This window comes from Manacus vitellinus, unplaced genomic scaffold, assembly GCF_001715985.3.
Source record: "Manacus vitellinus isolate BGI_N305 unplaced genomic scaffold, ASM171598v3 scaffold_20_pilon, whole genome shotgun sequence".
Classification (NCBI taxonomy): domain Eukaryota; kingdom Metazoa; phylum Chordata; class Aves; order Passeriformes; family Pipridae; genus Manacus; species Manacus vitellinus.
Window position 1 is genome coordinate 8,090,008 of NW_021939471.1, and position 24,779 is coordinate 8,114,786.

Here is a 24,779-nt window from a genome sequence, read left to right on the forward strand (position 1 = left end):
ATATTAATCATTAGGTATGGAATTCTTTGATAAACAGTGGCAGCTGGCAGTATTTTATTCTCTATCAGAATGCAATGCCTGCTTTGTTGAGCTGTAAATTAATAGTGTAAGCTTCTTCCCCACCCTCAGCCTCATCATTCTGAGCTGTGAATCACTGGTACTACCAAATTTGTTTTCTTTAGGAGAGCTAAGAGGCACCACAGAAAATCCATCTGTTTCATTCCAGGTCACATTCCACTGGATTGATTTGGTTGATTTCAGCTTGAAAATGTGCTTCAAGGCAACTAATGATCTTCTGTGGCAATTCTTTTTTCTTAACTTTTAAATTTGAATTACCAGTGTATGCATAAAACATCTTTCTTCTGTTTCTTTGAGCTCCTAATGTAATCATAAAGTATTTTCCAAAACGTGATGATTCAGGAAGGTAAACTAAAAACTTTCTACATAGAAAGTGGAAAAGAGTGCTGCATGCAGAATGTCAGGTTAACTAGGAATATAGTTTGCACTGGCCATGAAAGAAACCCTGAATGGTAACCTGTTGAATGCCACTGGCTAGAGTCCTCAAGCTGCCGTGAGCAGGACACTGTGCCCTTGCCACAATTGTTTCTGTGAATGCAGTCAAACCGTGCAAGTGCAGAATGATTTCCAGGTCAGAACAGGTTGATGAATTTTGTGAGGCGCCATCACAAACTGCTGGAGCTGAACGCTGCTGCTAGGCTGTGAGTGTTCTCCCACTAATTGTGTTATGGGAGTGGAAGGAGTTTGGTCCTTTATGGGAACAGCAGGATCTGTTAAATGTAATGAGACACTAATCAAGATAAGGCTTGTACTCTGTCAGGTGCTGTATAACCATGCAAGGAGGTAAGGTCACAACTCTGGAAAATTTACTGTGTAGGAAAGTGTTATGATTAAGATGAATTAAATTAAGTACCCTTCAAAATGTTCTCAGGGTTATTCTTAAAGCGAAAGGTCCTTTTCCACAGTCCTTATGCCCAGGCAAATGCCTGAGAAGAAGCCGGTGCTTGAGAATTATTGTTTTGTCTGACATGTAGCAATGAGCCTAAAAATCGAACACAAGCATCTTTCCGTGTTGAGAGAGGTTTGGTTCTGAATTTAGATCAGTTATTCTTATCTAGTCCTTCTGGCTCAAAAAAACGGAAATGAGGCTATGTCAGGACACCTTCCTGCTATTGCCCGAATTTCAAGGAAATACATGTCTGGAACCCTATTTTAAAGAGAAAGCACAAAAATATTCCAGTGGTCTACGATGTGTTTTATATTTTCTTTGAGTTTTTCTCTATCAATCGTGGAAGTACCAAAGCTATGCCCATCAGCAGTTGTAGGCAACCTGTATTTGGTATTAATTCCCCCTAACTGGTATATTTGTGTTCCTTTTCACCCACACATGGGGCCTCTGTTGTCATTCTAGGGACTGTGTTTCCTGGCACGTTTTTAGAGGCCAAGTCTTAGAGGTCTTTAGACACTGTTATAAGCAATGTTAGTCATGCGGAATACAAAAAACCCCACCTCAGCCATTTTCTCAAAACAGTCTGGTGTGGCACTTTACAAATCTATAGGAGAGGTCAAACTCCACTTTGCACTGTGCACTGGAGGATAAAAGTAAAGCTGTGTAATGACTTGGAGAAGAAGACCCAAGGACGGTGAGACTTTGCACAAAGATCTAGGGAAGAAAAATAATTTACAGTTAACTGTTAATTGTAGTTGACTTGTAGCTAATATTAAGGATTTTATTGTCTATGTTACTCCAGGGAAATACAACTCCATACCTATAGCTGATGCTGCTGTCTCCTCCATGTTTTTCTACACTGTTCCAGTCCTTCAGTTTTTCTTTTCTTCCTCCCACCTTCCCTCCTCAGATGCTTCACTAGCTTTCTCATTGATTTCTTGAAAACAAATGGTAGTGAAATAGTTAACTTCGGTAGCAAAGTACCTTTATTTTAGACTGGGTACCTTCCCCTCCTAATAGTTGTTTGAAAGCAATGCTCCATATCATTATTATATCAAAGAATTTGGCCCTGAGCTTCATGGAGACTAGCAGGGGGCTTTGTACTTCACACCTCTATGCCCTGGGGGTTTCTGAGCACCTTGGGCTTCAGGAAGATGGTGTAGCATTATTTTGCCTCTGCTTTGCAATTTCAAGATTCTCTTTACAGCCCTGAGAACTCTAAGCTCTTGTTTTGGAGACCATGAGATGATGGGGTGTGTAGTTACCTTGTGGGTATATTTATCGTGGCAGGACTTCTGCTTCTGATGTATATCTGGAAGTGGCATCATGGGTGCTTCCTGCAGAAAAGATTTTGGCACCGGTACTGCAGTCTGGTAACATGCCAAGGACCAGCTCCTTGCCTGATGTAATTTGATAGGGCAGTCAGAAGAGCTAAATCCAACTGGCACCTTGACCAACAGTGTGTGCAAAATTTTGTTTTCAGGTGCCATTAGTGGGAGCGCAAGGAGTATAAATTTTGAGATGTGGAAAGAAGCTGGGGAGTGAAAAGTGACACTCTTTGATTGTTTAACTTCACAGTACATGGGTGGAACATATGGGTGAAGAGGGCAAGTCTGATAGCTGTGACTCTTGTTTCTGAATGGCAGTACAGTAATTCCCTAGTTCTGAGTATGGGGTAGAAGAAATCTGGTTTAGTTTATTAGCTTCTACCGTCATTCCTGCTGAAAGTTTGTCCATGTGAAGCTTGTTTAGAAACGCTGTAATGAAATCAGGTGTGTAAATCCCATTTTGAGTGTGTGTGCATTTTTGCACATAAAATCCGGGAACTGAAGTGTGATTGGGGTGGGTGGAGAAGTAAAACATTTCTTACTTCTGGGAAGTTGTCAGCAGTAATTGACCTCTTTTTGTGAGGGACTTCAGAAACAGAACTTCAAAATTAGAGTCTAATGCTTGTTTCTCAGTATAAAAAAAGGTCTTTTTCTTGAATAGGCCATCTTATACTTTATGAGTGGTGCCAAATTTGCTCAATTACTAAACTGATTATTAAGCAACACTGACAATGCTTTCACTTATTATCCCAGTACAATTATACTTCTACTAGATGTTGTACCAAAAAAGCTCCTGATGATTTTCTGTTTACACAAGGCAAATAGTGCTGCAGACCCTAATTAGGGTTTGGGAATAAAGTCAAAACTCTGCATGTGTTTTAAACTTCTCTTGTAGAACAACAATAATACAGAATGGCTGCCCATCTTTTTGTAATACATAAGAGACTAAAAATATGCTCTGCATGTACATAGTAGGAAAGGACTGTGGCATAACATTTTCAAAGCTTGTTCTTTTCTTGGTCTGCTTTTAACTGAAGTTATGCAGTTTCTTCAAAACCCAAGAATTACAAATGAATCTGCAATACTTTGTGACTCCTTGTCCTTTCCTTCAGACAAAAGGCCCTTTCAATCCATTGTGGAACAGTCACTGATTTTCATGTGGTCATTCAGGAAAAGGATAGCGATTGGCCTTCATAATAGGCCTTTCAGTACTCTCTCTAGTGGTTTGCTGACTGAAAAAAAAATGCCTATGGCTGTGTACTGTGTCCAGTGTTTAAATTACTGACGAATGTATCTCCCAAGTGTTGGAAAGGCAAGAGTTCAAATGGCAGAGAAGCCTCACCTGTTTGTGAATACTGGCGTGCTGCTGCTCAGGGCTGGGGACAGATTTTGGCCTGTGTGAACTGGTACAGTTTTATTGAATTTTCTTTGAAGGTCTGTTCTATTTCTTTTTTTTCTTTTTTTTTTTTAAGTGGTAACTTAAGCCTGTGCTTCTAAGAGGGCTGATGTTGTTTTATGTCCTGAGTGGTGCTGAGCAATGTTATCTGTTCATGCTGTGCATAGCCAAGTGAATTGTCAGAATGATTTCTTGGGAGGTGACTATCCTCGAAAGTTGTGGGTGTGTTTTGAGTTAGCATTCAAGGAGCAGCTACCACTGGTATATTGACAGTGCAGGCTCATGGAGTTATCTTTCTGGGCTGGTAAGGCCAACCTGCCTGGCAGCATTTCAAAATAAACACCTTGTGTTCAGGAGAGGTAGACTGGTGTTTGTTGTCCCAGCTTTATGTAAAATCTGAGCAAGAATTTGTGGTGTTTGACTGAGTCTTACCTGGAACAGCACCAAAAGATATTGTCTGTGCTGTGAGACATTTCTGAGTGCTGGTAGCTCTTCAGGATCCTGGCTGATTTTTTTTTTTAGAAACCTGTGCAATACTTGCCCTGAAGGTTCAGCACTGAAGTGTCTGCTTGAGTGCTGTCCATGGCACCTGGCTTTCCTCACTGCTAAAGACTAGTGCATGGTGGCAGATCAAGACTTGAGGCTTTCTGATTGGGTTAAGTACAACTGCCAGGAAAGAGTATTTGGACTCTGGATGAGTCTAAGCTCAAGCATGTAGTCAAATGGTCTTTTCAGACTAAATTACTTAGTAATATATAAAACCAGCTTTCAGTATGTATTGTCCCATGCACATCCACTTTGTGGCTTCCTCTTCTGTACTACACTTAAGCTATCCACTTTTAGTATTTAAATTACAGTGTCGTGTATGGTTCTCTGTGTAAAATTAAATGCAATAAAAGCACTGCACATGCAGCTTGGGTGTGGTGGTACTTCTCAATGGGAATGTATTCAGAGCTCTGGTTTATGCTAGTAGTGAAAAAACCTACGAGTCCCAAAATGTCATCACTATGGGACTTCTCCTTTATGTGTTAATGGAAGCAATAACTGTCTTGTGCAGGAACATTAACCTGTGTAGAATTTGATTTAGTGGTCTTTTGGACTTGGTCTGAATGAAATGTTGCCTTTTCTGTGTTTCTGTTTTCCAGTAATAACTTAGTTCTGGCTAGAAATTTTGAGTTGGCTGGTTTGTTAAGGTGCTGGCATGAAGTTATGCTTTGGTGTTAGAATTGGAGCTTGTGCTCTGTGTGCTGGATATGTTGGAGTGAAGGGTGGTGTGGAGATAAACTGCTTGCACAGCACTCAGGTGGAGATAAGCTTTGCCATCTGTTCCCACAGCTTCTGAGGTTTCCCATCTTGTTATTAGGATGAAAGAGAGAAACCTACTTCTTGTTAAAATCCTTGAGAGTTTCTTCCTCCACAGTAACCAAATTACAGTGTATACAAACAAGTGGAAGCCAGAAAGGACTAGATGATTCATCTGGCCAGGCGAGAGGCAGCCAGGTCTGAAGTGTCAGGCAAGAACAGGAAAAAGGAGTCAAAAGATCAGGTCTACTATCAGATGCAGAGTTCTAGCACAGGTAGGACAGGAGGTGCCTGGGGAAAGTCTGCAGTGTGAGGAGAATACAGGTGAACTAGAGCAGCTGCTGTGTAAGAAGAGTGCCTGGAGGCTTGTAGTAGTGAAGAGAGCAGAACATGGTGGCTGGAAGGAGCCCTGGTGGGGAGGAAAGTTGGGGAAGATCCCAGGGCCCAGAAGGAGGTCTGGCAGTCAGAACCAGTCTGATTGTATCTGTTTAGTCACTCAAGTGGGAATGGAAGCTCATGAGGTGAGAGTGAAAGGGTAGAATTACAGGGAATATCTTTTCTATGCGGTGGTAATACAGGATCAGGACTTACCTAGCTCTCATGAGGTTTTCCTCAGGTTTGGCCTTTTGGTTAAGGATCTGTTGGAAATTGTGTGCTTGCAGCATTTTATATGTTACTAATTTAGAGCCAGATTCTCTTAGGGCTTATACTCAATGAAATCCACAAATACAGAGTTTGGCCCATTGTCATTGCTTCCTTGTCACTCAAAAAAAACAGCTCTCCTTTTTTTGTCTGTTGCTAAAACCATATGCCTGTCTTAAGTATTTGTGCTCTTGGGCCTTGTTAGTCTACATATGCTGATTATCTACCAAATTGCTGGTGGATTAGAAGATTTTGCAGAAGACAAGAGAACATGGTTGGCATAGAGTTGATTGCGATAATGTAATTTTTTTAATGTAGTAATTATTATTTTATCCTAAAAGAAGTAAAATAAATATCCAAACAGTGATGTGTTGGAGAAGCCTTGAGCAGAGCAGACAATCAGCTTTCCATCAGAACTGTGATTCTTTCGTGTTTATCTTTTTGTGTGAAAGGAGACTATGGAAAGTGTCGTCATTTTTCTGGCACACACTGAAGACAGAAAATCTTCAACATCGGTGGAGTTGCACTTTTGTGATACTAGTGTAAAATCAATATCTTTCCTTATGATCTTTTAAATATTTATATTAAGTTCTCCTTTTTTTGTTAGTTTTAAAATTAAATTCATTGGGCTTTTTCGATATGAGATGGTTCTAATTGTGTACTATTGTATCTGCAGCACAGTGTGGCCTGTAGCCTCACATATTTTTCCTGTTGTGAAGGACACAAACTCTTCACATGTCTGAACTATGTGCAGTCTAGGTGCTCTGCAGCTTAGTTTCTAGGGAAGGGATATTTCAAACTAAGGTCCTGTCAGAGCTCTACATGTATTGGCAGTTTTGCAGCACTTTGATGTGAGTAGGAGTTTGGTTCTATGTCCTTAGCCAGGATTATGGCATGAGAGACAGCTGTGGAGCAGGCTACAGCAGTGTGCTGCCTTTTGCTCCATGTAGTGCTCAGGCCTGGAGTGTCTGACTGTCCTGTGAGAGGGTCCAGAGTCCACAGGGTGTTTTGGGGTGAGGGATACTCCATGATGTGAAGTGTTGTATTTCATTTTGTAGTGAAGAGAGTAAGCCTATGAAACCAAGGAAGATCCGAACAAGGATGTTTGGATGTGGATACCCTGCCCCTGGAGGCCAGATTGGGTAGGGCTCTGGGCAACCTGATCTAGTGGTTGGCATTCCTGCCCACGGCTGGGGGTTTGGAACTAAATGATCTTTAATGTCCCTTCCAACCCAAACTATTCTATGATTCCATGATTTGGTGGTCTGAAAGTCACTCTGCTGTTGCATAATATTGCAACAGATGGTCGTGTGTGTAAATTCATGCATTGCACTGCCACGAGTACAATGAGGATTGCACTGAAGAGATGACTGAGAGGGGACCTCATTAATAAATATCTAAAGAGGGGTGCCAAGAGGATAGTTCCAGGCTCTGCTTGGTGGTGCCAAGGACAAGAGGCAATGGGCAGAAACTGATGCACAGAAAGTTCCACTTGAACACGAGGAAGAACTTTTTTACCATGAAGTAACTGTGCACTGGAACAGACTGCCCAGAGAGGGTGTAGAATCTCCCTCACTGGAGATATTCCAGAACCATCTATTGACCTAATCTATGCAATGTGCTCTGGGATGACTCTGCTTGAGCAGGGAGTTTGATCCCATCCACTGTGACTCATTTTGTGGTTCTGTGATCTCTTGGCAAAGAATGATGGGGTTTCTTTTTCTTTGCTACTAGGATGAGGTTCGGGTTAGGGTTAACATTAGGGTTAGCATTTTAACACCTGATTTCCTTCTCTTAAGTTACACTGTATCCAACCCTGATTATTTTGCATGTTACCCTGTAGATGAGGAGAGGCTGGAAGTTTTTAATTTCTTTCCTGGTGTTGGAATTTCAGAGATGTTGAGTGCAGGATGTTTTAACTGGAATTGTGTACAGTCAGGTCCTCTGAAAATCAACCTGTAAGTGAATGATGGTACCTTCCAAAGCATTTCAACGAGAATTGCCAAAGAGCAAAACCTGGTTTCTTAAGCTGTAACAAGGGACTTTTTAAATGGAAGACGGATCATCTTGTAGTTGCAAGGTCTGTTAAGCTGCAAAAAGGTTCATCATTAACATTGTTGCATCATATTAAAAGAATGAAGCAATGTAAATGCAGTCATTATTTAAACCGAAAAGCACGATGTTAAACTACTGTTCGCTATTTTACATAAATAATATCTTCTTCATTTGGAGAGCTGCTTAACCTAGTACTAAAGATTCCTTTTCTGTGATTTGAAAAATCTCAGGCTTGTTGTTACTGATGGCAAACCCCAGACATTTTCTATTGTGGTATGTGCTCATTCTGGGCTGAACTTGGCCCACCAGGCTCTGCACCCTCTTTGAGCTGCATGTGAAGTCAGAGCCCAGGTCTTCAGAAGTGGTTTAAGAGAGAGAAGTGGCCAAACAGCGTGATAGCAAAGGGCTGTTTTTCTGCGGTGCCAAAAGGACCCGGGCAAGGACAACACGTTTCAAAACGCTGGTCTGTAAGGCAGGAGTGTGGTGAAGGTGCTTCACCACCTGTATGGGAGTGGGGCTCTTGCCAAGCTGCCTTCCTGCTGCAGACCTTATGGCTGGCGTGGGGAACTGCTGGAGCTGGTGCCAGCTGGCTGCTGGGGCTGCTTGGGAGGGCTGCTGCTGAGCGTGCTGGTTTTGTTGGATTTTGTCTTTAAACAAATTTGGGACCAGACTCCCTAAAAGGCTTTGTCTTTTGCTCGTTTAGGCTCAAGGACTCTTATGCGCTACATTTTTGGACGTTTTCAGTTTGCAGTACTGACCACAGAAAGAGCTTTGGGAAGTAATCTGCTGTTAATTGAAATGGAAAATACAGCAGATGGACTCTTAAGAGAAAGGCCATAAATTATTAACTGTCTGTGTTAATACAGTTGTAGAAAGGTGCCTATTCATGGATTAAAGTTTAACACCCCCACCCCCAAAAAAACCCCATATAAACCCAACAATATAGCCACAGGAAGTTCCACCTAAATATGAGGAAGACCTTCTTTACTGTGCAGTGACCATGCACTAGAGCAGATTGCCCAGTGAGGTTGTGGAATCTCTCTCACTGGAGATATTCATATACTGTCTAGATGCAATCCTGTGCCATGTGCTTTGAGATGACCCTGCTTGAGCAGAGAGGTTGGACCAGATGACCCACTGTGGTCCCTTCTAACTTTACTCATTCTGTGATTCCATGAAAACATGTAATCATTTCAGTCTTATTTTGTAATTTGGTAATTCTACTTTTAATGGTCAGCTTTTACAATGTGTTGTAGTCCTGAACATACACCAGGAGTTTTTTCTCTGGCTTTTCAAGTTCATTGACTTAGATAATTCACTAGAAGAAAGGTACTTATGTACCAAGGCAGCAGAGATAATTCTAACACATTTGTGATCAAGGTGAATATGAGGTGGTCAGACAGTGTGAGTGTTTGAAATCCACAGGTATGGATGTTAAGGGGTTTGCTTACATGTGAAAACTTCAGTTCATACTGAAGACTAAAGTTATGGGTGATATGAGCAGAGGTCCATCTGTGAAAGCCAGGAGGCCTTGGAAACAAGCAAGATAGGTTGTAGCTCTTGTATGCCACTTCCCTCTTCTATTTAAGCAGCAAATATCTTAGGAAATAAAATGGGAAAATAAACAACATCAATGTACTACGAGTTTGCAAAGCTAGAACAAACAGAAGGCTGATGGTTTGGAAAGCAAAGGTTGGGCTAGAGATGGTAGCTTGGCCACGTTGCATGCATGTAATGTTTTCCATGCAACTTTCTTTTGTTAAAGAAATGTGATGTTACTTTTTTTAGTGTACCATAAAATATGCAGACTCTGTCTTGTGGGTGAGTGGATATTACTGGAATAAACTTTACTCTTGGTATCTCAAAGGCACTTGGAGCAGAGATACCAAGTTTGTAAGTCAGCTGCTGAGGCTCAGTGGCAGCAGTAAATGCATGTTTGTTCCTAGGAAAGTAAATGTAGACATGAATTCAGAATAAATCATCCATATAGAAGATGCTATACCAATAAACTGAGGCAAACTGATTTCCTCTAACATGGGCTGTATCTGAGTTCACTGAAGGCTTTCCAGATTTGCACCAGCACTTACTTTTATCCAAACTTACTAGCAGAGTAGAAAACCACACTGTATTTTTTCTTTATTTTAGCCAGATTCCTTTGTAACTAAAAGACTGGCACAAGCATTTCAGCTGAAGACCAGGCAAAAATATTTTAAGTCATCAGAGAAACAGTAAGTTCCAGCGTGAGAAGTTTACTTAAAAACTTTGGGTGTTATTTTGTTATTTGTATGTCATTCCCACGAAAAAGCCGCTTTGACGTACAAATTACTGTTTCGTGGAACCTTCTGTCTCAGGGCTGTGAGAGCTCTGTGCTTTCCTTTGTGATGTGAAATACCACATGGGAATGAGATCTCATTTACACTCATGACAGAGTCTGACCAAGATCCCCTGGGTAATTGTGCTCCTCCTTTCTATTAAAACTTCAAAAGAGGCTAGAATTATATTTACATTTGGAAATTGATTTCATTCTTCATTTTTGTTTGTTATGATCCCATTCTTAGAATCCGAATGCACAAGAAAAGAGAGTATTTCCCCATGCTAAATGGAGAGAAATAAGGATTGGAGTTTTATATGAGAAGGAGTATGTCTAATCTCTGTGCTGTACAAACATGCTTTGTGGTTGTGTTCAGCTCTTGTAGGAGTGCCACGGAGGAGAGCAGAGTGTGAAATTGTGTAGACGATAGCTGGCTGGGTGTTCTCAGTCCTCTTCCTGTCCACACATCAGGCCAACTGCGATGCAGTGAAGTGGAATCAGACCATATAACATATGCTGGACCCTGGGTATAGTGGTTTCTTTCTGAACAGGATGCAGTGCAGTAGGACCTGTTCCAGTGGGTGGTGCAGGGTGTACATCCCTCTGCTGGGCTAGTTTCTGCTAGGGATTCACAGGAGGTGCTCTCTTCTTTGAACTTCAGATCCACTTACATTGTTGTAAAGGCAAAGTTAACACTGTCGTTATGACATGATGTAGTGTTGGCACACAGCTCTACTTTTTGCATTCATGGTGTGATGTTTTTTCAGAAGCAAAGGAAGGGTGTTAGTAGACCAAGATCCCTGAAATTCCCTTGTCTCTGTGCCCTAGTGTTACTTGGAGGGGACATCTTTAGATGTGGTCTCTAGTTGGGGCTTTTTGGTGATTTTAATTCTTATTTATTGTAGTCTTTGATATCTGGTAATGCACAATAAACCCAGTATCAGGTGGATATCAGTATGAGGAAAAGTTGGAAACCTGTTCTGCAGGATTGAGCTTTTTAATGCACCCTGTGGACTCTCAGTACCTGCATATTGTGTATGTTAAGCTCAAATCTGCTATAGCCGAGTTGTGTTGCTTTTGGTACTGATCTCCCTGCCCTGCCTGTGAGACTAAGGTGCTGTTAATTGCAGTGTAAACTCGATATCCACAGCCTTGATGCACTGTCCACCACACGTTGGCTGTGCTCAGTAGGCATCCTTTGTTTCCTAAAATAAGCCCTCATCAATATGCACTCAGACATACTTTCTCTGCCTCTGCTTATTTAGATAAGCAAATAATTTTAACTTTTAAAAAAGCATCATTTGCATACTTCTCTTTCTTAGACTATGATTATGTCTTGAAATGTATATACAAAAATACATACAGTGGCTTTTCTATTAAGAAAATGTCTGTTTTGGAGCAGTTAAATTGCTTTATAAAGTGCTGAATAAAAACTGTTTGACAGAGTGAGGACACAACTGATTTTGCTTAAGTGTGCAAACTATGAAGTACTACTTCCTTCAGAAGCTTCTGTCCTGCTGTTGGGAGGCTGAAGACAGATTACCTGGAGGATGTGCCAGTTGGAAAATGGTGCTGATTGCAGTCACATTGAAAATAAGGTGTTTCAGCTGTAATTCGTTATAGAAGCTGTAAAACACTTAATTGTTCTGATGTGCTAGAGGTGAAATGGAGGGTAGGTTTCTGACCAGAAAATAACATAGTGGATTTTTTTTTTTTCAATTTGGTTACACTTTTTATCACCAACTTTTAGCATTAATTATAAGGCTGTGTTCTGTGTAAATGAACATACTGAAATTTACCTGGGTCCGCAGTGAATATTCTAACAAATCTGTGGAGGTTATTTTTAATTTGTTAACGCACTGTCTGAGACACAGTGTGTTTGAGTTCCCAAGCCTCAGCCAGAGGAAGCTCTCCTGACAGATTGACCTTTCAGTGTGCAAAAGTGGCAAGTAAAATTCAGGGTGGCTCCAAGTGGCAGCAGAACTCAATTCAGAGGGAGGCAGTTTTCACACAGAGGCACGAAGAGTCCACAGATCATACAGAATCTTTTTCTCATTCTTTTTAGGGTCTTGTGGCCCTTGAAGTGTAAAAAATGGAGATCCTATAGCTCTCCTAGGCACTGAACACATCCTGGCTGATCAGGGTATCAGCAATTGTCTTAACCAGCGCTTTCCAGCTTTGTGACGTTGCTTGGTTACCATCATTCCCACAACTCTCAAATAAAGAAAGCAAAGTAAATGTAAAAAAAAACAAAACTGGTTTCTATTTATGGGCCAGGCTACTGTACAGATCCAAACAAAACAGAATTGTAAATCCTCTACAGCTTCTTTAATGATAATTTTTTCCTCAAGTATTCCACTTGGCTACTCCCAAAGGCTTTCCGTATTAAATATGTTTTTTCAGTATATCGGACTATTTCTAGGATTCTCTACAAGTTCATTAAATTCAGAAGCTGGAATCTTGACAAATAATAGCTTGTGTTGTTGGGCAGTCTTGCTAACTCCAGATGGGATACTGCCTTTTCAGCCATACTTTATGTGCATCCTCAGTTCAGGGCAGGGAAGAGGGTGCAAAGATTAGCTTGGAATGTGTTGGGGAGTATTTTCTTTAGTAATAATAATGAAGAACTGTCATAACCATTTGGCTGAAGATGTCATTTTTTGAATATTTCCAAATGTGGCTTCAGAAGTCCTCTTCTGCCCTTAAGGAAATAATTTTGACATGTGTTTCAGGGAAAATTCTCTTCTTAATTCCAATTAGCTGATCTTGATAAACTATACAGACACTCTGAGAACCAAGTAGAGCATATGTGCCTGGGTAGCTGTTCTGTTGTTCTGCCTGCTCCACTGGAGAGTTCTGCAAAGTGGAAAGTATCAATTTTTTCCACTTTCAGACTGAAATAGATAACTAAGACAGTCATATTGCTGTGTTACAAATAAGTCTCTTTTCATGAAGTTTATTCCCAAAACAAGGCTTTTCTGGGAGCTTGTAGATGGGTTTCTTGGTGCAAAGAGCTTTCTGTAAATGTACTAGGGTCATAAATAGTCTACCTGGAGTTGGTTACAGAAACCCTCTTACTGTTTCTGATAGTGGAGAAAAGTAAAATAAGTGGAGATATGTATAAGTCAGACAGAGATTGAGGAAAAATAAACATATCCAAGTAAAACATTCCCAGCTATGGAAAAAACTATCCTCATCTATCAGAAGTATGGTACATATAGGAAGCTGACAGCAATTCTTGTAGGAAGTAGAACTTCTAAGCATTGCCCTATGCTCATTGTCTGAGAGCTGGTGCTTTAATGAGACAACAGTTAGGTCCTCTAACCATTTTGGGCTTCCAGTGGGTCCTGTTCCTCTGACAATGGACTTCTAAGAGAGATTTCTCATCTGATGAGATGCTAGGTGTCGTACTGTGTGGTGTGGAATTTCCAGTGTCATCTGGCTCACATATGTCTGTGTTACGGATCTATTCCAGCTCCAGTTCTGTCAGGAAGAATTGGGTTAGGCCATTAATACTTTGAGAGTAAATTGTTGACTGATGTTACATTAGGAGGAGTAACAAACTGAAATAAGGAGATCACTATTAGGAGAATAAAGGTGCTTACAGGCTCTGGATGAGGACTTGTTTTAAAAAATGTATCTATAAAGCTTCTGAGCCCATCTTGATGCTCTAGCTCACATCAGAGTTTCCATACAACAAGGAAGAGCTTCAAAGACCAGAAGAACAGGATATTTAAGTCCTTTAAGATGTATAGATCATAGTAAACACCAGAGTTGGTTTGTGTTTTAGATCATGCTGTGTCATGCTGGCCAAAACTGAAAGAATGCTGGTTGTATGTCTGGTTCCATGCTATGAGGGCCTTCAAGAGCAATTTTTCACCCTGACAGGACAACACAGCATTTGCAGGTTTCCTTCCTTTCTGGGCCAGTGTTGAACATGAATCCTCTCCTTTGCCATACTGTGGTATTCTTATCTGACTTGTGCCACTGGACAGAAATCTGGCATAGGATGAGAGCTGGTCCAATCCTGAAGTTTTTATTTAGTTTTTTCCCAGTCCTGAAGTCAAGAGATTCTTTTGCTATACAATCTCTGGCAAATATCAGATGAGGATGGTTTTAGTCAGAGAGCTTAAGCTGCTTTACAGCCATATGCATCTTTTGTTGTAATAAGAAACGCACGTCATGAATGTCGATATGAATTGTCCTCTGAAGGCTGGATCCTGCTGAGTGTGCTGAACACTGCATTCCCTGGCCAGAGCTGGAAACTGTAGTGCACAAGATGGAGCATCGTGGGTTAGTTGTAAAGGCAGGCAGGGTTGTTATTAATTGACTGAATACTGAGATGCAAAACAGGATCTTATAACTGTGTTGAAGTGTAGCAGTGACAGACAAGGAGCCTTATTTGCAATGACTGCATCAGAGCTTACAGTCTGTGTTGGGTGTAAGGCTGAGGCTTAACTGTCAAAGACAGGGAGGTTTGCTTTCCATGTGCTAAATAACTGCACTGGCCATTAGGGAAATGTGACTTGCTAGCTGGGCCAAAATCAAAACCCCAAAAAGGACCAAAAAAACCCCAGTGCCAAAACTGCCAACAAAATCTCACTTTTTTTATGTGTGTGTACCAGCAAATGCCAAATAGTCTTTGCACTTGGTCATATCAACATTCAGTAGAAGATTCCCTGCCTTCTGTTGACTTCCTTCTCACCTAAATGTTCCATCAGTGGCCTCACCAGAGAAATATCCTGGAAAGAAAGTTAGCCATAGTCCATTGTATGCTTGTGTTATCAGCATTCATCCCAGCTCAGCATGCCTCTGATTTCACCTATAAACCTAGGTTTCAATTTCTTCTGAAAAAAATAAACAATAAACCAATCCAAACCAAAGCCAAACAAACAACTCTCAGCAGACTGGGACAAATTACTTTCAGTTAATTTCAGTGCCGATCTTTGTCACTAGGCTATACTTAGCACTGTATTTTGCACTGTGTATAGGATATGTACACGGGAATTGGAGATTATGTTTGCTGTTAGGATCTATGAGACTCCTAGGTCTATAGTGGAATTAGCAGAGTGCAGCGTTTTAGGTTTTCGAGCTCTTCTGTGTGATAAGTATATTGTGAAATCCTAGGTTAAGGTTAGGGTCAGATTTATACATCAGAAGAAAAGTGGTCTGAGAGCTTGTTTTACTTTTCTGAAAAATAAAGAAAATTTTTATAAGATGAGGACCCCTGTCTAGAGTGTTATATAGCTCGTGGTATGCTTTGATTCTGCTCTGTAGATTCATTAAGGCCTGTGTCACAATGAATAGCTGTTGTGGTCTAGATTTAAATTTAGTACCTGGTTCTGGTGCTTGTATGTGTCATATATCACATTAATACTAGGGTTAGGGAACTGTTGAATAGGTGAGAGTTCAAGATGGAGAGGGATTTAAGTACTTGGTTTATTTGTATCTTCTACAGGTCTCTAGAGCTGCAATGAGCATTGATTCCTGCTGGGTTTTTTGGCTTCTGTTAGATTTGGGGTAGTTGTTTGTCACTGAGCTCTGCTGGATGTGCAGTTTGGTGATGTGATATCTGAGGCTCTGCATTTTTCTCTTCATTCCCTGCAGTGAGGGACAATGTGTTGAAGGTTCTGCAAGGGGGGTTTCATGTCATCTCCATGCACATATCCTTCATCAACCATGGCTCTGGTACAAAGGAGGATGGACCACTGTTTTTTTAGGAGTCTGTATTCTATGACCTGCTGAATGACAGCATGCTTTCCTGTTTTAGGGTCCTTTTTTGTTTGAAAATAAAAATCACCTCAAGAATTGACCTTTCATTATGGTGGGAAATTACCTGAAACATTTGTAGATGTTAAGCAACAGTATTTTCTGCGAGGATACATAAATGAAATAAGTGTCCCTTTATCGGTTGTGCTTTTACTCTTGATTTCCTTTCTCCTCCCTTGAGTCATTATTTCCTGCATAATCTTTTCTTTGAAAACGTGCTATGGAACATTGAGACAGTACAAAATGGTGAGTTAGGAAAGTGATCAAATTATGGAGAGATGTCCCCTAGAATTAATTTTTTTTTTCAAGGTATTAAATCTTATTTGGTCAAACATGATAGATGTGATGTTGCTCGGAAAGAACAAACCTTTACAACACACAATAAAACTTGGCAATTTTTATAATTTTGCATATAGCATACAATTGTCTTGGCTATTTGTTGCTTTATGGTGATGCAAAACAAGAACCTTGGATTTAAATTTTTTGTTCTTGTTCTTTTGTCTTTTAAAATAGTTTTTAATAATAGCACTCAAAGGACAACAATTATAATTCTAACTTGACTAATTTCATACCATATTTCTTGACCACATCAGGAAATGGCATTCTGACATTACCTGTCACTTTCTTCAGTATCTTATGAAGTTTGAAAGGACAAAAATTGTCAAAAGAAGTCAATGAGCAGGAGGAAAATAAATAGATTTTTTTAAAAGTTTTAAAACTCTTCCCATTTTGATTTTTTTTTTTTTTCAGATTTCAATCTTCCAGTGAAGTTGGAGAGGATTCTCTCCCACAGCTTAGGTTGAAGATCAAAAGTGAGGTTTAGCAGGCAGTGTATTTTGCAGGAAAAAAAGCAGAGTCACTAGGGTGCCTCAGTAAAATAATGTGCATGATCTATTTGCTGTGTTTAAATCCTAAAAATACCACCTGCAGACTACAGACAGTGCTAGAAGGAGTTAAATGTCCATATGTTGGTGTAAGAAATGCAGTAACTATTAGGAAGGTTACTGTCTTACTCTGTTTTAATCCACTTGCTCACTAGAGAAAAGGGATGAGTTCTCAGCCCTTCCTTGTGTCTCTCTGAAGGAAATAAATTAGCGAGTCTTGCCCTTGCTTGCACCAAAGAACAAACTATTGGTAAGGCCATAGCATAGGCCTCTTCCTGAGTGCTTGGTTGGGGTATTCTGCTCAAACACGAGGAACTGGGTATGCTTTCCTCACCAGGTTTCCAACCCCTCTATTCATCTCATGGATCTGTGCCTGTTGTGTAGATTCCAACACCCAGAAGTGCTCTTTAACACTGACATGTGTGAGTACTTGTATTTCTTCATCGAAGCGTCACATTTTAAATTGCTCTATTCATTCCTTTGATTTTGAACATAGCTGTGACTCAGCAAGCCATGCAGAAATATGTGTTTAAATTGCAATGGACTTTGGGACCTGAGCTGTGAGAGTCTTTGTTGTGAGAGCCTTTGCCAGGTGAAGTGCTTCGGGGAACATCTGGCTGTTTCGGATGCAGAAGCAATTAAGAGCTTTCTGCCATGCTTTAAAGTAAAACCTGTGATACTGACAGGACTTTAGCAGTCTAAAATTCACTTTGGCAAAACACGTAGCTTTGTAAGGATAAAATGGATTAAATAGGACAGCAGTCACACACTTCTAGTCTGTTACAGAGAGTATTTTGTAATACAGAAGGAAAAATTAACAAAGATAATCTAGTCGTAGTGGCTTAGTAGAGGCTGATTTCAGCAGTCTGGATGTTCAGAAATGTCACAATATACTTTTAGGGGTTAGCTGGGGGACTGCTGAACAGATCTTATTCCAAAGCAAACAAATACCAGTCTGCAACCCAATAGCAACCAGAGAGGAACAATTTCTGTCTGACATGCATGGTCAACCATTGACCAGTTCATGATTGCCTTCTCCTTGCAACTGTGGAAGAGAATGCAGAACTTAACTACTTCCTCCTTGCTAATGAAATTGGAAAATCAATTTCCATTTGTCTGTGTAGGAAGGTAAACAGGCTCTGAGCTTTCCATGTGGTTGTGTGTCCTTAACGATGGGGACTGTTCCTCTGAAATTTATATGCAAATAGGCAAAGACCTTGTACTGTGAACAAAGTGCTCATGTCACTCTTTGGGTTTTCCTTTGTTTCATCTGAGTTAGTATTCTTGAGATGATAATGTTGTTTTCTGGAGAATGACCACAGTGAAACAGCACTAGTGCTGCTCAGAGGGTTTGATTGGTAACTGGCCAGTTACTGTGACTTGCACCTATGACCCTCTTGTGTGAATGGATAGAGCAATTTGCATTGCTTAGGTTTATCCTTCTGCACATCTGAACATGCTGGCTAGTTTGAGGTTAAAACATGTATTTTAAAAATGGGTTTGTTTTAAGTGGGACAGTTGTATGTTTGGTCAAGAGTAGGGCTAACAGCAAGGCTTAGGTAATTGCCTAAGCTTTCATGGCAGTGAAGATAAGCTCTTAAAAATGATAAGCCCTGTAAAAACAGGTAGGGGCACCCCATGTGTTGACCAGAGCAAGAAAGGAATAAGGAGTGGTTTTTTTGCAGAAGTCTCCTGTAAGGAAAGAGCAGTAAAGTAAATCAAGAGTAAATTAACTAATTACCTTTTTTTTTTTTTTTTTAAGTTCCAGCTATTTTTGCAGAAGATAGTCTATTGGAGAGGATAGAAAAATAGGAACAGAAACTGGAGTCATTCACAGTGGTAAGATACCTTTTATATCTCTCTTTGCTAATCATTCAGACAGGAAGGTTCTTTACTTAGAAGTCTATCAGTGCAGGAACAAGAAACCAGGAACTTTGAGGGCTTCTTTCACCAGGGCAGTGCAGCCTATTTGAACATCTTGGAAGCTGAATCATATAGAAATCATAGAGTGTCTTGGGTTGGAAGGGACCTTAAAGGTCATGTAGTTCCAACCCCAGTGCCAAGGGCAGGGGCACCTTTCACTAGACCAGCTGAGACCCCATCCAGCCTGGACCTGAACATTCCCAGGGATGGGGCAATTTCATTTTAAGAGTCTTTCACCCCTCCAGATAAATTTCTCCTTTATCTTCTTTCTCTGTGTCACTAAGCTAGCCAGCTTATATTATATTGTCCTACTGCTTTTCCTCATTTCCTTCCCTCCTTTTGTAATTGCTTGAACCACTGTGAAGGTGTGGCATGGTTTGCAGCTGCAAGTTCTGCCTAAGTGATATTCTGAAGTCATATCGTACGTAGTCTAAGGTGTTCACAGGGTAGTGGGAAAGGGCAGCTTTGTTGTAATAAAAGCAAATGAATTAGATAAACACAGACTACAAAACTAATAAATGGGGTCTCTGTAATTGCCTCATTTTAGAGTTGGTCTAAACCCCATGGTTTTTGCCACTTATTTCAAAGAAAATATTTGTTTAAACCTATCAAGTAATTCCTTTTGCTGTTTTATCTGAAAGTAAGCAGTTTGTCCAGCATGTTACAAAAGCCTGAGTTCAGTCTGTTCCAAACCTGAATCTAACAAGTGGGCTAATGACCTCATCATTCTGTGAAGTTGTAATGGACCATTTTTTTCAAATGTCTTTTAAGGTTCTCCAGTTTACTTGCAGCTTAGGACATCTGGACTGTGGTTCCTATGACTAGCTTCCTGAGAAATCTTCAATGAATCACTTTATGCCTCAATTTTAAATCTGTAAAATGAGATAACAATACTCCTGCACTTAAATGTGGGTGTCAGGATGCTAAATAGATTATGTATTGAGGTTTATGAAGTGCTTAGTCATTATAATAAATAGGCTGAAGGAGAACTCTTCTCATTTGCACGTGTTACTCACTGCATACACCCTCTTTCTTTGGTGGAGGGCAGTTATGCTGTTTCCTAAGGATTTCCTTTTTGCTTCAAACTTTTACACAGAATTGCTACATGGCAAACTTTCAAAGCTTTTGGTGGTGGAAAGCTCACAGGGAGTGGCTGAATAGAATCAATCTGGTAGTTAATAATTCAGCATGCTAAACTCAGTAGTGGTGAGCTGTGTGATTTCCTCAAAGGAAAGAATTAAAAATATACGTGACCAAAGTGGTTCTTGGACATCTGCTGATTGCAAGTGTGGCTGAGTACATGATGAAATACTACTTGTCTGGCTATGAGCTTTATGTAACACAACTAAAGTGAGTCATGGGGTCAGTTGATGACCAGAACTCGAGCTGTCAGAAACAGATGGCCTGCCTAGAGAGCAAGATACCTTGGAAGCATCTCCACCCTTGTCAGCAAAGTTATACAGCACAAGGATTTCTCAGAAGCAGTGCTGTGATTTCAGTGAAAATATGATAGTTTTTCAGCTGTACTTGTCTTCCACATCAGAAAAATGTCTTATGGCTCTGAGAGTAAGGAAACTTGCTGTCTTGTTAGTGAAGGTCCATATTTGTGAATCAGATCCTATATTTGGAGGGGCACTAGTAGGGAGATTAGTAAAGTCCTCAGACTTGCACAGGGGCTAGTTTTTCAGCTCTGAGAAGCCTTCAGGTTGCTATTAAAAGATGGCTGGTGTGTGTAAATGTTCCTTCTGGACATGAGGCCAAAGTTTTTAATCAAGTCAGAAAATCTTTTTCTGTACTCTCTCTCCACTTCTTTACCCCTTGGTAGAATGATAATCTTCTTGAGACTGTAGTTGGGGTGAGGATTATACTCAGCTCAGATATTTGGATATAAAGTGTCCTAAAACATCTAGAGAAATAATGAAGTTTTGTAGACACTGAGTACTGAGGCAAGTTCTAGATCAGAATTTGAGAAGAGAATAGTACACCAATCTGGAATGGGTTTTCTGTTTGGCTTACTGTGGTGGGTTTATCCTGGCCAGCAGCCAAGCACTCACACAGCTCCTCACTCACTCCCCACAGCAGCTTTTCACAGTGGGATAGGGGAGAAAATAGGAAGAACAAAATCAAGACAACTCTAGAGATGAAAACAGTTTAGGATTAGAAGGTGAATAAAAAAAGCTTGGTTCAGGAGGTAATAAACAAGCAGAGCAAAGGAGATGGCACATCAGGTGATGGCAGACCAGTGCCTAACTGGTCTCCAAACAACATCCAACTTGAAAACGAAAAAACCCATATTTTTCTTCCTCTATCCCAGTTTTTGTTCCTAAACTTAAAGATACATTGTATGAAATATCCGTTTGGCTACTCTGGGTGAGCTGTCCCAGCTGTGTCCCCTCCCAGCCTCTTGCCCACCCTCAGCCTGGCTGTGGAGGGGGAGAACAGAGGTGGCCTTGACACTGTGCAAGCACAGCTCAGCAGTAGCCAAAACACTGGTGTGTTGTCATCACTGTTGTAGCCACAGATCCAAAGCAGAGCACCATATGGGCTGCTATGAAGAAAGTCAACTCTGTCCCAGTCAGATCCAGCACAACCCCAAATTATAGTGGGGTTTTTTTTTTACTTACTAATGTAATACTAAAAAAAGAATTATCAGAAGAACAAAATCCTATTGTAAAATATTAAGAACAGAGTATTCTTGATTAAAAAGGTTTTCTTGTATGTGCAGATATGACATTTTCATTAGAGTCATGCACACTTCTGAAAGAGTTCAAAAATATTCCTAAGAATGTGCTGAAGTTTGTTTTTCTCTGAAAAATGTCTCAAAAAATTTGTTTCATGGAATTCAGTAGCACTTAAGTCCTTCTCTGAATAGGACCTGCATATTCAAGCTGACTCTGTCCTGCAGGAGGAATTCTGGAGAAAGGTCTGATGTTCACACTGGCCAAATTATCTCCAAAATGGGTAGTTTGTTAATTGCCTATAGATGCATTTTATTACTGTCTGTATAAATATGTAATTTTGTGCCTTAAATAATCTACAAGTCTTATTTACCATGAGACTGGACAGATAAAATGCTTTCGAAATTGAAACATAAAGAATTAGAATTATGTGATTATCCCAGGAAATGGAAAAACTAAAAAAAAAAATCTGAAATAGGAATGAAATCTTAGTTCACTTCTTAAAAAAAAAATCAGAGACATTACTGTCAATGTCCCTATTCTTCCCTGCAACACCTCATTTTTGATCATGTATGCTGCTGTCAATGAAAAATAAATGGCAGCTGTGTGATACAAAGAGCAAAGATAATTCAAATTCGAGTTCACTGATTACTTTGATCAGTATTAAAGTCTGAAAGTGAAAGCAGGTTGAGCTTTCACATAATTTTTAGAGGGAATAATTGAGATTAAAGGAGACTTTTGAGTTCTTGAATTGATTCTCTATTTTTAGGATATTTGGTCTGCTCTGTTATTTCTGACCCTTCTTTATTGCACTTGTTAAGACAGATAAGCATTTGTTCATGGTGGTGAAAAGCATCACAAAACCTTTGGTGAATGTTCTAGGTGGCCCCCTTCAGATCTCTTACTGGGTTTGTCAGTTGATGCTGTCACTCCAGGAGAGAGATGACATTATGGGATTTGGTTGGTCCCGCAGTAGGCACAGTGAAACTGAGACTTCAGCACCTTCATATAAGGTGTTATGCAATTTCTCATGACTTTTTAACACTGAAGCACTGATTTGAATGAAACTTTTCTGTAGTGATGGGGAGGACTGAACATATTCATGAAAAGGCAGGCAGCCGGTGAAGGCAGAAACAAATTGCTCCCTTCCAGTATGTTCTGAAATCATTCATGCTGTTAAGGTTCATGATTAGTAGTTTTTCTTTGCCAGTGATAACTTCCATTTTTTTATTCTCTTTATGGAGCATGCACTCGGAGTAGTTTGGAAGAATTGTGGATATCTTTGTCCTCAGCAGCAAAGGAACAAATGCCTTCTCTGAGGGCAGTAGGATGGAGTGTGTATTCTGCTAGAATGGAGGATCAAGGCAATAATTTGTGCTCTATCTAAAAGCAGGGTGTATGTGGGGAGAAAGTGGTGAAAGAGTTCTTGTATTTTTCCTCCAAGTGCACAGTTCAGGCAGTTTAAAAACAGCTAAAGCATTTCCCTGTTTGCTGTGCTCTGATTGTGAGCAAGGTGGCTAGACTATCTGATTGCAGTTAATGAGCAGAACCCCTGCAAAAGTAGTGAGGGATAAAATTCAGGTCTTGGAACAACTCTACCTGTGTCAATATTATTGGGAACTCTGCATATTTAAGGAAGGCAGCCAGTGGACCTGAATCTCATCCTGGCTTCTCATACATGGGTCTCTTTTTTTTTTTTTTCCTTTTTTCATTGTTGGAGAGTCCAAATACTGAGCAACTACAAGGATCTTCAGCCAAAATCTTTGGTTCTCTGGGTGCCAGTGATAGAGCTCTGTTAGCCACAAAATCCAGTCACAGCTCACATCTGCTGCCTGCAGAGCCAGCCCTGCTTGTTTTGGTGTATGGCTAAATTGGAGATATGAATTTGTGGCAGCTCTGACTGTGCTTTTGTCTAGGGTAAGAAATCTGTACAAGTGACTGCCAGAACTGCTCATTATGAATGAAGATGATAACTTCATGCATGGCGTCATGAAAATGCAGTCAGACACTTAGGAAAAAAACCTGGGTGTTCAGGAATCACCTTTGCCTTTACTTGGGAAGGCTCTAGAAGAGTGAAGGAAAGACATGACTGATACAGGGCTTTACTGGGTAAACGCTGAGGTCAGCACTTCTGTGTTTGCACAAGCCACAGTAACTTCCTGCTTTGTTAAGCTGAACTTCGCTTATCCCAAGTTTTGCTGTGATTTGGGCTCTCTGGGAAAAGATAACTAGCTAATAGGGAATTCAATTAGCTTTTTGGGGAAGCCTTGTTCAGCAGATGTTTGAGAAATGTTTCAGCTATGCTGCAGTGGCTTCACCCACCCCAACAAACCTCCTGTTTGACTGGAAAACTCCTAGCCAGCTCAGCTTATTGTCTGCCAGTTCTTGCTGCTTACAGAATGGTTAGAGCAAGTTGAGGTACTGGGAGTTTGACTTGCTGAGAATTTGACTTGCTCAGTGTGGTAACTCTGTTAACCAGCACATTTCTTTGATAGTGCCTACGTGCAATATATGAGAGCTTGTAAGTGCTGTTGTAGTGTTCCTCATTAACAGCAATGAGAAGAGAGATTTAGCAGTTTTGAAGGGGCAATTTGAAGTTCACGTACAAAATGTGCTTTTCTGTGTGCTTGTGGTCTCTTGACCCTGACTGGGTGCCTAGTGCCCACCTAAGCTGCTCTATCCCTCCCATCTCTGATAGGGGGGAGAAGACATAACAAAAGGCTCAGGGACAGATCACTCTGCCATTACCATCACAGGCAAAACAGACTAGACTTGGAGAAATTAGCTTAATTTATTACCAGTCAATAACAGCAAGATAATGAGAAATAAAACCTAAATTTTAAAAGCCTTACCCCCAGCCCTCCCTTCTTCCCAGGCTTAACTTTACTCCCAAGTTCTCTAACTCCTCCCCAGAGCGGTGCTGGTGGATGGGGAATGAGGGTCACGGTCAGTCCATCACGTGTTGTCTCTGCCGTTCCTTCCTCCTCAGGGGAAGGACTCCCCACACTAGAGCAGGGGAAGAGTGTGTGGTCCCTGCCATGGGACACGACCCTCTGTGAAATTCTCCAACATGGGGCCATCCCATGGGCTGCAGTTCTTCAGCATGGGTCCCTTTACAGAGGGTGCAGTCCTTCAGGAACAGGCTGCTCCAGCGTGGTTCCCCCACAGTGTCACAAGTCCTTTCAGGAACTGCTCCAGCATGGGCTCTTCTCTCCGAGGGTCAGCAGGTCCCTGCCAGGAGCTTGTTCCAGCATGGGCTTCCCACAGGGACACAGCCTTCTTTGGGACCCACCTGCTCCTATGTGGGGTCCATCACAGGCTGCAGGTAGATCTCTGCTCCCCTGTGGACATCTGTAGGCTGCAGGGGCACAGCTGCTTCACCATGGTATTCACCACAGGCTGCAGGGGGATGTCTGCTCCGGTGCCTAGAACACCTCCTCCCCCTCCTTTTCCACTGACCTTGATGTCTGCAGAGTTGTCTGTCTCACATATTCTCACTCCCTCTCTCTGGCTGCAATTGCTCC

The 24,779-nt window shown here is 40.9% G+C and overlaps 1 protein-coding gene across 2 annotated transcripts in view; it reads left to right on the forward strand.

Annotated features, from left to right (window-relative positions):
• The window catches only part of SPATS2L (spermatogenesis associated serine rich 2 like), a 139,652-nt gene that overhangs the window by 57,469 nt on the left and 57,404 nt on the right, over nucleotides 1-24,779 (forward strand). For both annotated transcript variants that reach the window (XM_029959571.1, XM_018071915.2), the window contains exon 2: nucleotides 18,417-18,493. The gene's annotated coding sequence lies outside the window, so the exon portion shown is untranslated. The remainder of the gene's footprint in view (nucleotides 1-18,416; nucleotides 18,494-24,779) is intronic.